At 37.2% G+C, this 15,951-nt stretch overlaps 1 protein-coding gene and 1 long non-coding RNA gene across 4 annotated transcripts in view; both read right to left on the bottom strand.

Moving 5' to 3' along the window:
- Positions 1 to 15,951, bottom strand: part of NELL1 (neural EGFL like 1) — an 866,104-nt gene that overhangs the window by 192,109 nt on the left and 658,044 nt on the right. The window lies entirely within an intron of this gene.
- Positions 40 to 15,581, bottom strand: LOC309606030. The gene is made up of 2 exons (XR_014231616.1): positions 2,443 to 15,581; positions 40 to 2,101 (listed from the first exon to the last, which is right to left on the bottom strand). It is a non-coding gene; the product is annotated as an uncharacterized lncRNA (long non-coding RNA).

Raw genomic sequence — 15,951 nt, forward strand, 5'->3', positions numbered from 1 at the left:
ACCCCATCTCCAGGCCATACCAGCTACATGTTTAGTGCCTAAGATTTCTAATCCTCATCATTATTATTTCCATTTTATAAGAGGTTACTGTGATAATTTAGTAGTAAAAAGTATGATTCTACAGTGCCTGGCATCACAGCAAGCCGTCAGGTAAGGGTAGTTACAAGTCATTTTGATTCTTGAACAAATCACAATGTCATTGGTGTTAATTTTGTCTACAACATGAGAGGTTAGGACTAGGTGAACCCAAATCAGAATTTCTAGCAGTCTATGAAGCAGAACTGGAGAAGGTAAATCAGAAAATCTGAACTTACTTTAATTACTCTTGTATGGACCACATACTCAAAAGTTCCTGATAAAGCCTTTGAACTGTACTATTTTGCCCCCTATATTCTACATAAAGGCAAAAGATTGAAGAACAGCAAGAACTAAGTCAGTCAACCAGTTCATTCTGAGTGTGTGACCTAGTGTGGATGAAGCAAAAGAAAATATGAGTATGAAACAAAAGTACTAGGAAAATGTTTTAAGAAATCGCTTGCAATCTCGTTCTTTTATTTTCCCCTCTCTCCTTCCACGAGTAGTCAGGCTCCTGCTATATTTCAGGCCTGAGAAACAAAGTTGCTTGAAGGCTACATGCCTTTTATGAAAACTAAAGTTCAACGAGATTGTACTAATATATCCGTGGGGAAAGAGGCCCAGTCCTTTTGATTGCAGAGGTGGGAGCAGGAACAAGAGAGATCTTTTTGCAACACTGATTAAAGGATGAATGAGGATGCGTTCCACAGGTGGTGGAAGCCTCTGTCCACTCATTCTCAGCACCCTACAAAAAAGGCTGAGCTAGAATTGACAGAAATAGTTGAATGATGTGTGTAGGGAGACAGAACTCTAATAATTGTGCTCCCGCCTTTGGAAAGATTCCCTTTTTCTGTGCCCAGGTAGATAGATGCTGGTTGCTTCTGTATGCCCAACATCTATTCCTCATTCTTTTGATAACATTCTTGACTTTCCATTAGGCACCTCTCTTTCCCTCAGTCCCCGTGATTCATGCAGAATGATCTACCTGCATCACTTAACCCAAACAGTGCAATGAGAGCCAATTAAGGACCCATCTGTTGGAAGAGCTAAAGAGCTCTTCTATATCCACTAGGTTAAGCAACACATAAAGAGGCGTACTTGGGGTGGCAGGTGGCCAAAATTTTACCATGGGGGAAGAGCCTGCTGAAAGGAAACTAACCCAGATGAAAACAACCGTGAGAGAAAGATAGACTCATAACATTATTTGAGCACCTTTATCTAGCTATGCCCAGAGACGAGGCTCCTCCCTTGGACATTTCAACAATGTGAAAAACATTTTCCATTTTTGGTTAAGATAGGTTGGGTTGGATTTGTGTCATTTGTAAAGCCTCCAAATTTAACAGTCTATGCAGGTTTGGTCTATGAGCATCCCAGCACTGACCAGTGGAGACTATACAACATGCTCAAATGCTCTGTGCCCCATGAGACCCCAAGATCTTCATAGGACTCTGTGAAGGAACCCTCTTCAATATGCTAGAGATTGAATTCCCACTAGTCTGAAATGGGGGATCAGAATAGGGTTATAATTTACGATAATAAAAATAGAGTAAGTGGCTTTTCCTATACACGTGAATCTATGTAGAATGATTTGACAGCCATTTCAGCAGCAAAGTGTGTCCTCCACAGGAGGTCAGCTATCGCTCACTTGATCCTGTTGGTGACTTCCCAGCAGATACTGATAACTGAGTCACTGCCCAATTCTTCAGGCATCAGCTAATATCAATAGGCCCGGCTAACTCTTAGTTGCTCACCTTTGCATAATTATCCAATTAAAAGAAAGAGTTGCAGTGCTCAGCTCTATCTCAGGGTGACTTTAGAAGCAAATGCGAAGGGTTCAGAAACTTCAATAGGCCTCACAAGCTCCTGATGGAAGACTGAGAAAGACCTTTCTTTCAGATGCCCTCTTAGGTTAAAGAATCATAGCTCATTCTTCATAGAAGACATACAGATGGTCAACAGGCACATGAGAAAGTGTTCAACATCACTACTCATTAGGGAAATGCAAATTAAAACCACAGTGAGAGGGCTTCCCTGGTGGCGCAGTGGTTGAGATTCTGCCTGCCAATGCAGGGGACACGGGTTCGAGCCCTGGTCCGGGAAGATCCCACATGCCGCGGAGCGACTGGGCCCGTGAGCCACAACTACTGAGCCTGCGTGTCTGGAGCCTGTGCTCCGCAACAAGAGAGGCCGCGATAGTGAGAGGCCCACACACCGCAATGAAGAGTGGCCCCCGCTTGCTGCAACTAGAGAAAGCCCTCGCACAGAAACGAAGACCCAACACAGCCAAAAAAAAAAAAAAAAAAAAAAAGATAGATATATATATATAAATTAATTAATTAATTTTTAAAAAAAACCACAGTGAGATACCACCTCACACCTGTTGGAATGGCTATTACCAAAAAGAAACAGTAAGTATTGGCAAAGATGAAGAAAAGGGAACCCTTGTGCACTGTTGGTGGGAATGTAAATTGGTGTGACCACCATGGAACACAATATGGGGATTCCTCAAAAAATTAAAAATAGAACTACCATATAATCCCACAATTCCACTTCTGAGTATTTATCTGGAAAAACAAATGAAAACACTAGGTTAAAAAGATATGCGTACCCCTATGTTCATTGCAGCATTATTTACAATAACCAAGATATGGAAGCAACTTAGGTGTCCAACAATAAACAAATGGATAAAGAAGATGTTATATCATATATATATATGTACTTATATTTATTATTTACAGTCACCAAGATTATTAGCCATGAAAAAGAATGAAATCTTGCTATTTGTGGCAGCATGGATGGACTTGCAGGGTATTGTGCTAAGTGTAATAAGTCAGAGAAAGACAAATACCATACGACTTCACTTATATGTGGAATATAAAAAGCAAAACAAACAAACAAATAAAACAAAACAGACTCACAGAGAGAACAAACTGGTGACTTCCAGAGGGGAAGGGAGCCAGGAGAAGGACAAAATAGATGAAGGGGAAAAAGAGATACAAACTCACAACATAAGAGATAAAATCTATTTATTCTTTAGTAGAGTGGTGGAGACCAAGGTATCAAAGACATCATCTAGAGTAAGAGACAAATGAGTTAAAAAAAAAAAAAAAAAAGAAAGGAATGGTGATTTCTACCAAGCATTAGTTAAAGTACTCTGTAGTTCCAATTATTCTTCTTAACTCTGCCTTTCTCCCCTTATGAGCACATGTGGCAACCTGGTAATAGAGTGTGGCTACATTATAGGAATATCTAGATGCCCAGGCCATGGTTGACATAGCTAAAATTTGGGACATTGTCTGAGATTTCACCCTTAGAACATGGGTACTTCATGCCAAAATTGTAATCTCTAGTCAAATGCAAATATCATGGGTGGATCTCTTGCCTAAATTCTTCAGTACTTTTCTACAGATGAAAATACAGCTTTACTTTCTTCCCCCAGAAGGAAGTGGAGGAGGAAAGGAGGTACTGAAAATGCGGAAAGAGTCCAGAAAAGAATTTTCCTGGAGTGCAGTTGTCAAACTTCATATGTGCAAAAATTTTAGTATGGCTGACACCAGGAAAGGTAGATGAAAAACCAAGCATGACCACGGCCAATTCCTGACAACTAGAAGGACTAACTTGAAGGCAAGCTGAATTATCTAAGCCTGCATCTGTTCTTTCAGACTGCAGGTATAAATATTTAAAGCTGACATCAGATGTGAATATCTTTTCTAACATTTAAGTGTCAACCTACCTCTTTCCCTGGTTAAAAAATTAAATCAAAGGCGAGGGAGGGAAACTGTATCTAAAAATACACTATGCGCCAGGCACAGCTCTACACCTACATTATTGCATTTACTCCTCACTATACATTCGTGAAGTAGAGGTTATTGACCCATTTTATAGGATAAACACAGTTTAGGGATTACACGGTTACTGGCAGGTAGAGGCAGGATGCACACCCAGGATGCCTGATGTGAACTTCACACTCCTGCTCCAGCACACATAAAGCCTGAGATAAGGTTAAAGATGCTTCATGTCCTATGAGTGGCTTAAATCAGAAATGCTGAGTCAGCCTCTCTTTCTCTGACCGTGCAAGCATGCTACAACTTCCTTTTCCTTAAGTTTCAGTGATGCATGTTTCTACCTGCCAGCTAAAGCCTAATGGATCCCTGGTACAATCTGAGGTTATGAACTAAGTCTGCCGCCAGCAAGAACTCAGAATAATTTTTCTTAGGTCAATTTGTACTTTCTGGGTAGCGTCCCCCCAGGGAACACAGAGTAACTTACCTAAATTGCTGATATTAGTTGGATGCAGGACGAATACCAAACACCTGTACAACAGCCCTTCACAGTCCTCACTCAGGCTCTAGTTTGTCAAGTAAGCATTTTGCATTTGAGAATTTGGGAAAAAAAGACGCCGTTCGGCATTTGTCAAAGTAACAAAGTCTTCCCACTTGCCCCTTTTAATTGTCTGTGTCTTATACTGTACCCTGGATAGCTTTATGGTTTGCAGGTAACTTCTATTAACTAAAATGTATTTTTTTCTTCCCAAGGAGCTCTGGCTGAAGATCTCATATCGTCAATTCGATAAAAATCGTTTACGTTTTCACTAAAAAGACACTTTGTATGTTCTATCAAGATTGCTTTATAGCAAGTGGTAGTTGAGCTTTAACAGCCAATGTTACAGGAAGGGTTGTATAATTTAAAGTAGAAAGAAAGGAATAGAGCTAAATGTGGTGCTTTTCTTTGCCACATTCTTTCTATAGCTCTGCGACATTCAAAGACGCGCTGTGAAATTTGTCATTGCTGCTGTCACTTGGTGTCTGAAATGTGTTACTTTCTGTTTGACTGACACAGGCCCTTTGTCAGTGTCTCTCCCTCTGTCTCCTCTTACATTCTCTGCCATCCTATGACTGCTATGCCTAATGCTTTGCCCTGGCAACTGAGATGTGGATAGGGATCGTTAACTACGAAACAAGTGGACATACAGAGAGAGAAGAGCTAAAATCAGTACAATCACACAAAAAGATAGACGCTAAAGGGTGACATGTTAATGAAACTGAAAGTCTAATTTTTTTCCTTTATTTGTGGCACAGACAAGTCATAAGTATTTGCCAACTTAGCTTTTTAATGTGATCTGATTGCAGAGCAGAAATAAAAGTTTCCCTCAACTCAGGAATTGGAGAGAGACACAGAGGGCATCACATGTCTACCAACTTTAGAGATAACATGAAACTGATTGGACTGTGAATAAACAGGATGGCAGAATTATGACCTAAAATGAACTTGGCAGCCTAGAGCTGTGGGTCAAATCCAAAACGAGAAGTTTAATGGGAATAAATTTAGGTTTCACTACCAGGAAGCTGCTACATGGAAGGAGCTAGTTCCCTAACTGGTTCCAAGATGGAAAACTAGGACCAAAAGTTGAATCATAAGGAGGCAGATTCCACCTGAAAATACGAATGAATGTGACAAAATATGCTGCTTCAGCAGGAGTGAGTTCCTTTCACAACAAACAAACAACAACAACCATAACAAGAGATTAGAATGAGTTCATAAGAAAACAAACTTTGGGTGGAGAGTGGGGCATGGGGTGGGTATGTGAATAAGAGAAGATCTAAAGTTCATCTCCAATCTTAAGATTCTAGAAACGATTCTGTGACCCAAACCAGAGTTTTATTAAAGGAGACTTTCTTAAAGAAGGGTGAAAATTAAGAGAAAAAAGAAACACAAAACTAGAATTTATTTCTAAGTACTATCCAATCACTGAGTAGTCCACCAGTAATGTGTACAGAAATAATCTTTTATATTTGCATAGATATTCCATCTGTGAAATTCTAAACCAGTTGGCAATGCTACACTGAAGGAGCTATGAAAAGGAAGCTGACTTGCCCAGGGTAAGGGTGTTAGTAATGTTTTTCCTTGACTTGACACCACCATCACTATCGACTTCCATCATCAGCATTACCATTATCTTCCATCAGCATGACAGCTTTCACAGATGAGAGATATTATTGCAAGGTAACACACAGTGTTTTAAATGCAGGCTCTGTAACTAGATTTCCTAAATTCAAACCCTGGATCTGCCTTATCTGCAAAGCAGAAATAGAGACACAGACGTAGCGAACAAACATATGGTTACCAAGGGGAAAGGGGGTGGGTGGGATGAATTGGGAGATTGGAATTAACATATATACACTATTGATACTATGTATAAAATAGATAACTAACAAGAACCTACTGTATAGCACAGGGGACTCTACTCGGAGCTCTGTGGTGACCTAAATGGGAAGGAAATGCAAAAAAGAGGGGATATATGTATATGTATAGCTGATTCACTTTGCTGTACAGCAGAAACTGACACAGCAGTATAAAGCAACTATACTCCAATAAAAAAAAAAACAAAAAAAAAACAAACCCTGGATCTGCCATATTCTTGGGTTACTTAATTTCTCTATGCCTCAGTTCCCTCATCTGTAAAATGGGGCAATTGGTTGTATGCATTTTGATGCTTAAATTTGTAAATATATGTAAAAATACTTAAATCTGCATCTGGTACAGAGTTAATGCTCAATAAGTGCTAGCTATTATTATTTTTACTTATCCTAAATAAATTCATTTAGCCATTATTATCCTAACGTGAAAGGAGAGGAAACTAAAGCCCAAATCAAAAATTATGAGACTCAATGGTAAGTGCTGAAGCCAGAATTCAAAGGCACGTCTATGTCTCATCCTAAAATCCAGGCTTTTCTTAACTATTTACCTTAATTTCTACCAAATGGCAATAGCTGAACACCATCAAAATCAGACTCTCAACCACAAACACAGCTTGACAAAATGCCTACTTACTAATAATGAAAGCAAACACTCAATTCACTGTTTCTTAGCCAACCATCAATCAGGAAGTATTGTCTACTTGTAGACTTACAACTGACCTGAAATGAAGAGGTTTCATATTCCATTGCCATCTCTCTAATGCTTTATTTTCCCTAAGGCTTTACAGCTAATTTCAAGAGACGTCTTTGGAAATGCATCTAGTTGTACCTGCTTATACCTATATCTAAGTTTTTTGTTTTTTTCTTCAATAGAGAGATGACTGTTATCCCCAGCACAGACACATCAGAATACTGTAATGACCATCCTGAGCAGGGTTTCTAACCGCTACTGAATAACTGGATCACTTGGGAGTTGTTAGTTCCAATTAGTGCTATAAAAATCACTGACTATAAGTTCCCTATTTAAAGTGTAAGGAATTGGAAGAAAAGAGAAATGGAGAAATGAGCATACGAGGCAAGAATGGAATAGGAATAACCTTTTTAAGGAGGCAAATATTAATACAAAGTAAAAACAAAAACATTTTTAAGTACCATATAAAAGAACTTAGAATTCAGCTCAGAGGACACTTATGGAGCATCTACTGTTTACCAGACACTTTAAGGGTCAGGTGATCATTGGCAAAACAGGCTTTATCTTTGTTCTAATGAAATATGGTGCTCCTTCCACCTGCCTTCCTCATACTGGACCTCTCTGAGGCCCTATAAGGATCCTTGCTTTTGCCTGAGGCCAGTCTCCTTTGGTCATCCTGAAGATTCTCCCCAATACCAACTGATGATACCTCCTTGATTTTCTGTCTCATCAAGGCAGGTGGGCCCATGGGCCCAGAAACTCCATACAGCTGAACTCATGCACATTGATGAATCATTCAACATGAGGAGAGACACAGGGAGTGAATTACACAAGGCTTTCAGATTGTTAGAGCAGGAGGCACCATACATGGAATATATTTCAATGAACATTTAAAGACGCAGAGAGCCTCAGGAAACGTGGTTTGTAGCCATGTTCAGAGTTTGATGCTTGGAACTCCAGTGGAAGACACAGGCCTTAGGTGAGTAAGCCAAGTCCACTGTTATTATTATCATTAATATTATTAAAAATATCTTCCATAAAAAAGCAATGATTTATGATTATTAAAATAAAAACAAAATACAGTCTGATATCTATAGTATGGGCTAACTCTTGTTAATTACAAATATACTTTTGAAATTTATATAGATGTCTGTATTTCTTACACAAATATAATATTAATATTTAATATGCAAAATTTTAGATAATTTAAAATGTGATTCTAGAGCACATGTGCCTATGAAGTCTATCTATATAATTATATAAAATTTAATATAGATGTATATTTAATTATATAATTTATATATGTTTTACACAACTTAAAATTATACAATAAGCATATTTTAAGTTGCAAAAATTGAGTGTACACACGTAAGTATGCTAGGTGAAAAGAAATAGAGTAATATGAGTATTTCCTCCCCTGGAATAAATATTATGAGTAATTTTAATTTTTTCTTTATACTTTTTCATATTTTCCCATTTTTTACAATGAAAAAATACCACTTTTTTATTTGCTAAGTTTTTTTATTGGGGTATAGTTGCTTTACCATGTTGTGTTAGTTTCTGCTGTACAGCGAAGTGAATCAGCTATATGAATACATATATCCCCTCTTTTTTGGATTTCCTTCCCATTTAGGTCACCACAGAATATACCATGTTTTTTAATCCAATTTTTTGTTTGTTTGTTTTTTGGTTTTTTTTGGCCATGCACGCAGCATGTGGGATCTTAGTTCCCCAACCAGGGATAGAACCTGTGCCCGCTGCAGAGGAAGCATGGAGTCTTAACCACTGGACCACCTGGGAAGTCCCTGCAATGTTTTTATCTAATGCAAAAATCAAGGGAACCTTTGAGACATACAAAAAAATGATGAATTCATTCATGCTTAATACCAAGACGCAGTCTTCATTTGTTTTATACTATGTTAATTTTTAAAAGAATTGTAAATCATTTATGTACTTTGCACAAAAATAGGAGTCCAACATTTATTTTTGTCCATATAACCCTCCCTCACATATGATATATAGCCCTCATATGTAATTATATAATATAATAAATATAATGTGTGTGTATATACATGTATATTCTATGGTGCTGGAATAGAACAGAACTCTTTGCACTGGAAGTGATACATCAGAAACTCACTGAAATATTATAGTATTATAGTTAATGTAGAAATTTTTGACATGTTATTTTATGATGGGAAACAAGATGAAACTGCCCCCATCTCTACCTCTATTTAACATCATTCTAATATACAACTCCTTAAAATCAACCAGGGAAAGACAGGAATCTCAACAGGAAAATGGGCAAAATGAATCAACAGGCAATTTTTTTTTTTTAAGTAAATCTAAAAGACTAAGAAGCATAGGAACATATACACAAATTCACTGGTACTTAGAGAAATTAAAATTAAACAATGATCTATGATTTACACAGACAAGATTGGCAAATTTAGAATCATGCACTGTTGGCAGACGTTTGGTCTGATGCAGCCATTCTGGAAACAATCTGGTAGGATTTAGTCAAATAAAGTTTATACATGCATTTTAACCTTCAGTCCCTGTTTTGGTCTATGTACCAGGAAAATTTTCAGAATGACAAGATGACAACTAAGAGGCTATTCAGAGTGATATTGCTTGCAGTCAAGGGGAATGGTGGCTGTCTGGGTTTTATTTTGGAGGGAAAATGTATGAGAAAAACATGATGGAAACATGCTTAGGACACTGCACCATGCAGCATTACCAGTTTTTCTTTGTACTTGAAGACATGATCTTTTTTTTTTTTTTTTTTTTTTGGCCTGTGCCAAGAAAGCACGGAGTCCTAACAACTGGACCACCATGGAATTCCCGACATTATCATCTTTGTATCCTATGAAACAGACCTTGTATATTTATATGTTCTGCTCCACATTGATTCTGAGTGTAGTTTATTTAGCTTGTACATATATATTTCAAAACTTTAAAACCTGAAAAATAAACAATCATTTAATGTTGGAAAAAAAAAATCTCTTGTCAGTCAGAACAAGTGGACTTTAAGTAAACAAGGCAATCACTCTAAATTTTACATTTAAACAAAGGTGTTGAGTTTTTTCAAGAGAGGAATCATGGCAAAATATACAGCATTATACCATTTGAATAAGTTGAAAATCAAAATGCAAAAAAAAAGGAATTCACATTTCAAGGAACACATATAAGTAAAGAAACATATCAGATGCATTAAATAGTTGTCTTTGTGGTATAGCGAGGCATGAGAGAAGGGAGCAGTGAGAGACAGAAGAAATTAAATAAACAAACGAGAGAGAACTTACAAGAGTAGCATGATAATGTGCAGCAAGTGAGAGAGATGATTAGCTCATCCTTCTGCATCTGAGCTTAATACAAATAAGTATAATCCCAGCCCACCTTTCAGACTAGATTGCTCAGCTTTCCCAAGGTGGTCCTGTAATTTCACACTGCAAGATTTCGTTCATGCCATTTTCTCTTTCTGAAATGCTATTTCTCTACTTTGAGTTGGATGTGTCTGATTCATTACTTAAAATGCTATCCAAATGCCTGTCATTTATGACGATTTTCTTGATTCTTCCTCCATTGCCCCCAAACAGAAGGAATATTCCTCCTCTAAAATCCTACGAAAGCTCTTTACGACTCTCATACAGAATTTATCATTTTAAAAATCATGTATTAATAATTATTTATGTAATTCTCTTATCTCCCCTAGTAACTCATCATCTGGATTTATTTTAAAGCATTTTTGTACCTAGCAAGTAGTTGGTAACCATTTACAGGCTAAGTAAATACATGTGAATTCTGCAATTCACAAGTGACCCTAGCTGCCAAGTCTGTATTTCTTTAGCCCTTTCTTCAGAAATCCTTCGTTTACCTGGGATAAAATTGGTTTCTGCTCTTGTATATAGTATTCTGAAACCAGTTTTTATTTAGTAAATGAACCACATATTATTTTATAATTTTGAATATGTAAATGAGGTAATTCTATAAGTGTGGTGGTTTCAGTTGCTCGTATTGGAAAATTGCTTTAGAAAACATTTACATCCAACACTCCCTCCCCCTGCCCCACTGCTCCCTTCTATCAGCTTAGTTCCCTATAGATTTTTCTCCTTAAAAAAAATGTAACAATGCAGGTGATGACCAAGTTCACAGGGTATGGCTTGTTAACTACTGATGCTTTGATGACAAGCATTGGGGCAAAAATTCATTTATGTGATGAAGGAAGTTTCATCATCAGGTATGCGCACGTGAAAACTACTTCTGCCAAAACTTGCAACTGCGTGCTCCCAGAATTGAAGAGGGTACTGAAAAGATACTTAAGGTCTGTATGAATTGACCTGGTCTCTGTAGGCTAGATGTTATCTCACCTAGTGTTGTCTTCCCCCCACCCTAATCAATAAATTCTCATACTTGGTTGATTTTGAGGATTGATGTTTCTTTTTCATTATTTTTTCAGGCTTCTCATCTTTGAGACTTCGATTCAGGTGTTATTTTCAGAGAGGCCAGTATAATTTCTACTCGTGAAAAAGTAGAATTATGCTCTTAATATTTCATGCTTTTCAAAGTCCTATATTGTAACGTGACTTGTGATATTTCCCAGGTAGTGTTAAATAATGGGGGAATTACTATGACTAGAATAATAGAAGAGATTCCACTCTATCATGAAGAAATTTCTCTACAATTATTGATGCCATTTTAGTGGGTGAAGTGAGCTCTAGAAACTGAATGCGTCATTTAAGTAGGAGTTAGAAAGAAATATTTCTTAGGTCTTTTGCCCCAGGGACCAAAACAGGATTTTTCTTTCCATGTGTTTTATTTAGCCAAATATAGATTCGAAAGTTAGAAAGAATGGTCTTGTTACCAGTTTGCTAAAATCATTTCATAATCTGCTTGATCTCTCCCAGAAGGGATACCTGACTTTCCTAAATGTGATTAAGTTTCAATTCAAACCACCTCACTTGTATTACAAACAGAATTCTTCTCACCTCGAAATCTCATTCACCAGAAGCTCAAGGAATTCTGATTAGTTTCAAAGAGAGGGCAGATATGGAGAAGCTAAAGCAATCAGTCACCCTAAATATCTCTTCTCACTGTTAATCTTCTGGATTTCCCTCCTTACATCTTGCTCACTTTCCAGTAAAGCTGCCTGCATTTTCCAATTTTCCCATTTCTTAGTGGTTTTCAGCACACTTCATGGGGAATTTTTCCACTCTAGCCTCTTCAAATAAAACTGTGAAGTGTATCTTAATTCTCTCTGACCTACTTAATGCCTCTTGTATGTGTGTGTATATATATATATATATATATATATATATATACACACACACACAAGGTGCCCTCATCACCTCTAAAAAAACCCACATCATCTGGGTCCTGTTAAAATTGGTGGCCTAGTAGCCTACACACAAGAAATTGGTAATTCTTGTTCCTTCTGAGTAGGGGAACTTACAGCTGAAAGACAGATGGAAAGACTTCCAATGTATCTCCTTACCTAAACTGTAGAGCATCTGAATCTGCTAACATATATAAACATTACCTCTTAAACATACTAATACTTAAACTTTAAAACATGGTGACTCTGGGTGACTACAGTTGGGAATGACACTATCATATTATGTAATTTCTGCTACATGTTAGTTCATGTGTCTCCTCTCCCAAGACACAAAACAATTAACCCAAGTACAAAACACTCCTTTAATATGATTTTGCATTGAAAACTGCACAGAGTGAAATCTGCTCACAACTTTATAGTATACAAGAATAGCTCTGTCAATGAGTCTCAGAAGAATGTTTCTCTGCCCAAAACTCTAAAGAATAGACAAAATACACACACACAGGAGTTCTACATATATTATTTATGCTAGTATTCTATGACAAATGGTGTAACATAGTTGGAAAAAAAAATGCACATAGATCTTAGAAACAGAAAGCCCTTGGTTTGAATTCCAGTTTACCCATGCTTATTAGCACTTAACCTTAGGTGATTTTCTTACATTTCTTAGGCTTGTTTTCTTGATTTCAATTTGGAGATGAGAATAATGTCTAATCCTGTAGATTGAGTGTGAGCATTAAAGGAGTTAACTTAATGTAAACTGCTTGGAACAATCTTGACACAGGCAAGGTATTCAATAAGTGGTCGACATCTTGCCCTTGTATGTCTTTGCATACATATGATTTCCATTCTGATAGTTATCACTATAATTTCATCTAGACTGCTCTACTGTCCCCAGGCCTTGGTTGGATTCCATTCTATTGACCATACTACTGAAACCAGACAAACTCTTAAACACCCAGACCTGAGAGGGTGCCCTACAGTGAACGGTACTGCTGGGACAGGGTGTAAAATTACCCAACAATCTTCCCAACCTCACACCACATTAACACAAAGAGTCTATATCGAAAAGTTGAAATCATCTATTTTGTAGTCAGTTGCCTCTCAGTGGTTCCTCCACATCATATACTTCTCATCATTTCTTGATCTTAACCTCATTAATCCATTATAATATTTTTGTGAGATTCTACTCCACCTACCTTACTACTGATAGAGTGTAAATACATCTGAGGTTAGAGATTCTTATTTGTGTTTGTAATGTCAGCCATCTCCTGGTGACTAAATGTTTTGTGAATATTATGCACACAGCAAATATATTAAAAAGTACATGTTCTTTTTAAAATGAATTTATTTCTGGAGTCACAAAGCAAGGCTCTTGTCTAAATAACTTGTTCATCAGCCACAGGATTTCTTTCAGCTTTACTATTTTCTATTCAGCACCAATTGTTTGCAGTTTAACTCCTATTTTTTCATTTAACAAAGTGTATTCAATTTTAATTATCGTTCCCAAATTTAATTTTGCTCTTCTGTGCCCAAAGCTATCAAAGCTTTTGACCCTCAGGTCTTCCTGTATTATTTCTTAGTTCGCCCTGGTATTTGTAACTCCACTAAGGACCATCTGCAGATTTAATTAACTTGAATCCTCCTTCTTCCAGATCATTAATGAAGTTGTTAAATAAGTCTGAGCCCAGTGCTTATCTCTATGGTATCTTGATGGTCCTTCAACCCCAATTATGTACTAAATTTCCCTTTGCCATTTCCTCTTACTTATTTTCCCTTGGTCATTTACCAAGCCACTGAAAAGCCCACTTCCAAATCATTTGAAATTACATTTCAAATGAAATTTCATGTGAAATAGCTCTTGATTTTTTTAAAAACCTGACTTAACTATCCTTAGTGGAAAGGCAATTTATGGCCCCAATTTCCAAAACATCCTGCAAATTTAAAGAAATAATTCAAACATTTAACATCATAAATAATGCTCTATTGGTCTTTGAAATTAGTCAGATACTGTACTTCCAAAGGGGAAATGTCTATCTTTCCAGGAAGCCTCTTCTAATATTTTTTTAGAGAGAGTAATTTTTTTAGAGAGGGATACTTATAAATTAAATTATATCCCTTCCCCCAATCTTCTCTTTTCTGAAAGAAAAATATATTTTATATCCTCTAATTCTACATTCATTTATACTACTATTATTGTATATACATTTTCATCCATGGTTTCTAGTGACTCTTCATTTATGAGTTAGAAACACTTTTAGAACTGAGGGGTTAAATTCCAATTAAAGATGCTGGATTGAATACTCACATCTACCTCTACTTTCTCCATGAAACACTAATAAAATAATATCAAAGACAAATTATGAAGGCCATAAACCCTCAAAAGGCAAGGACACTGGAGAAGAGACAAGGGCAACATAATTTTGGAAGCTGGAAAAGAGGTGGATGAGAGTTAACTCACTCAGAAGACCTAAGGAAAATGACTCATAGCCTGCAGCGGGGAAGCCAGAAAGCAAGGTGATTTACACCACAGAACACAGGAAGCGGTGGCATCAGGTATCTCTGGCACTGCAGGGAATAGTGAGGCTAAAAGAGGAAAACTAATTGGAAACGAGATAAAGAAGCAGTTAGACTCCTCAGAGATGTTCCCTCACCCCAGCCAGACTCCTGGCCTTTCTCCTGCCCCAGCAAAGACTGGAGTTTTCTTCTCAGCAGAGGGTACCTCAGAAACTGGAAGACAGTTGAGAGCAAAGATACCATACTAAAAACGGGGGATTCAGTGGAAATACACATACTGAATTTTGAAACCCTATCCATCCCACCTGGCTCTCAGAATGCTAGCAACCAAGTATAATTCTTCCAGAAATGTCATTGATCCCTTCTATTAGACTGGAAGAATCTTCTCTGAAAAATCTGAATAGCTCAAAAGAATAAACCTAAAATCATTTATATCAATATCACACATAGGTAAACTGAATTTTCAACCAACTTTTTTTTTTTTTTTTTTAATTTATGGCTGTGTTGGGTCTTCGTTTCTGTGCGAGGGCTTTCTCTAGTTGCGGCAAGTGGGGGCCACTCTTCATCGTGGTGCGCGGGCCTCTCACTATCGCGGCCTCTCTTGTTGCGGAGCACAGGCTCCAGACGCGCAGGCTCAGTAATTGTGGCTCACGGGCCTAGTCGCTCTGCGGCATGTGGGATCTTCCCAGACCAGGGCTCAAACCCGTGTGCCCTGCATTGGCAGGCAGATTCTCAACCACTGCGCCACCAGGGAAGCCCCAACCAACTTTTTAATGTCTCACTCATAAAAATAAGCAGAGAGCCAAGGCTACGAGATGTTTGAGAAAATACAAAGATAAGAACAAACTAGAAGAAAAAAATTCAATTTATAAAAAACAGATTAATAAAAAAAAAAACTTTAAAAGTAATTCTTGCTATTATCTCTGAAAAGGTCAAAAAAGACACTACCTACAAGAACTGGAAACAATATAAAGAGAACACTCAGAAAACAGTAATAAAACAGGATAGTAGAAATAAATAACAACAAATTCGGAAGATAAGTTTGAGAAAATATCTACACCTACCAAAAAAAGAACAAAAAGTGAAATTTAAAAAGAGAAAGATAAAAAATGAGGCAGAAGTAATCAAATAATTAG

The sequence above is a fragment of the Balaenoptera borealis genome, assembly GCF_965194805.1.
Source record: "Balaenoptera borealis genome assembly, chromosome: 11".
NCBI lineage: Eukaryota > Metazoa > Chordata > Mammalia > Artiodactyla > Balaenopteridae > Balaenoptera > Balaenoptera borealis.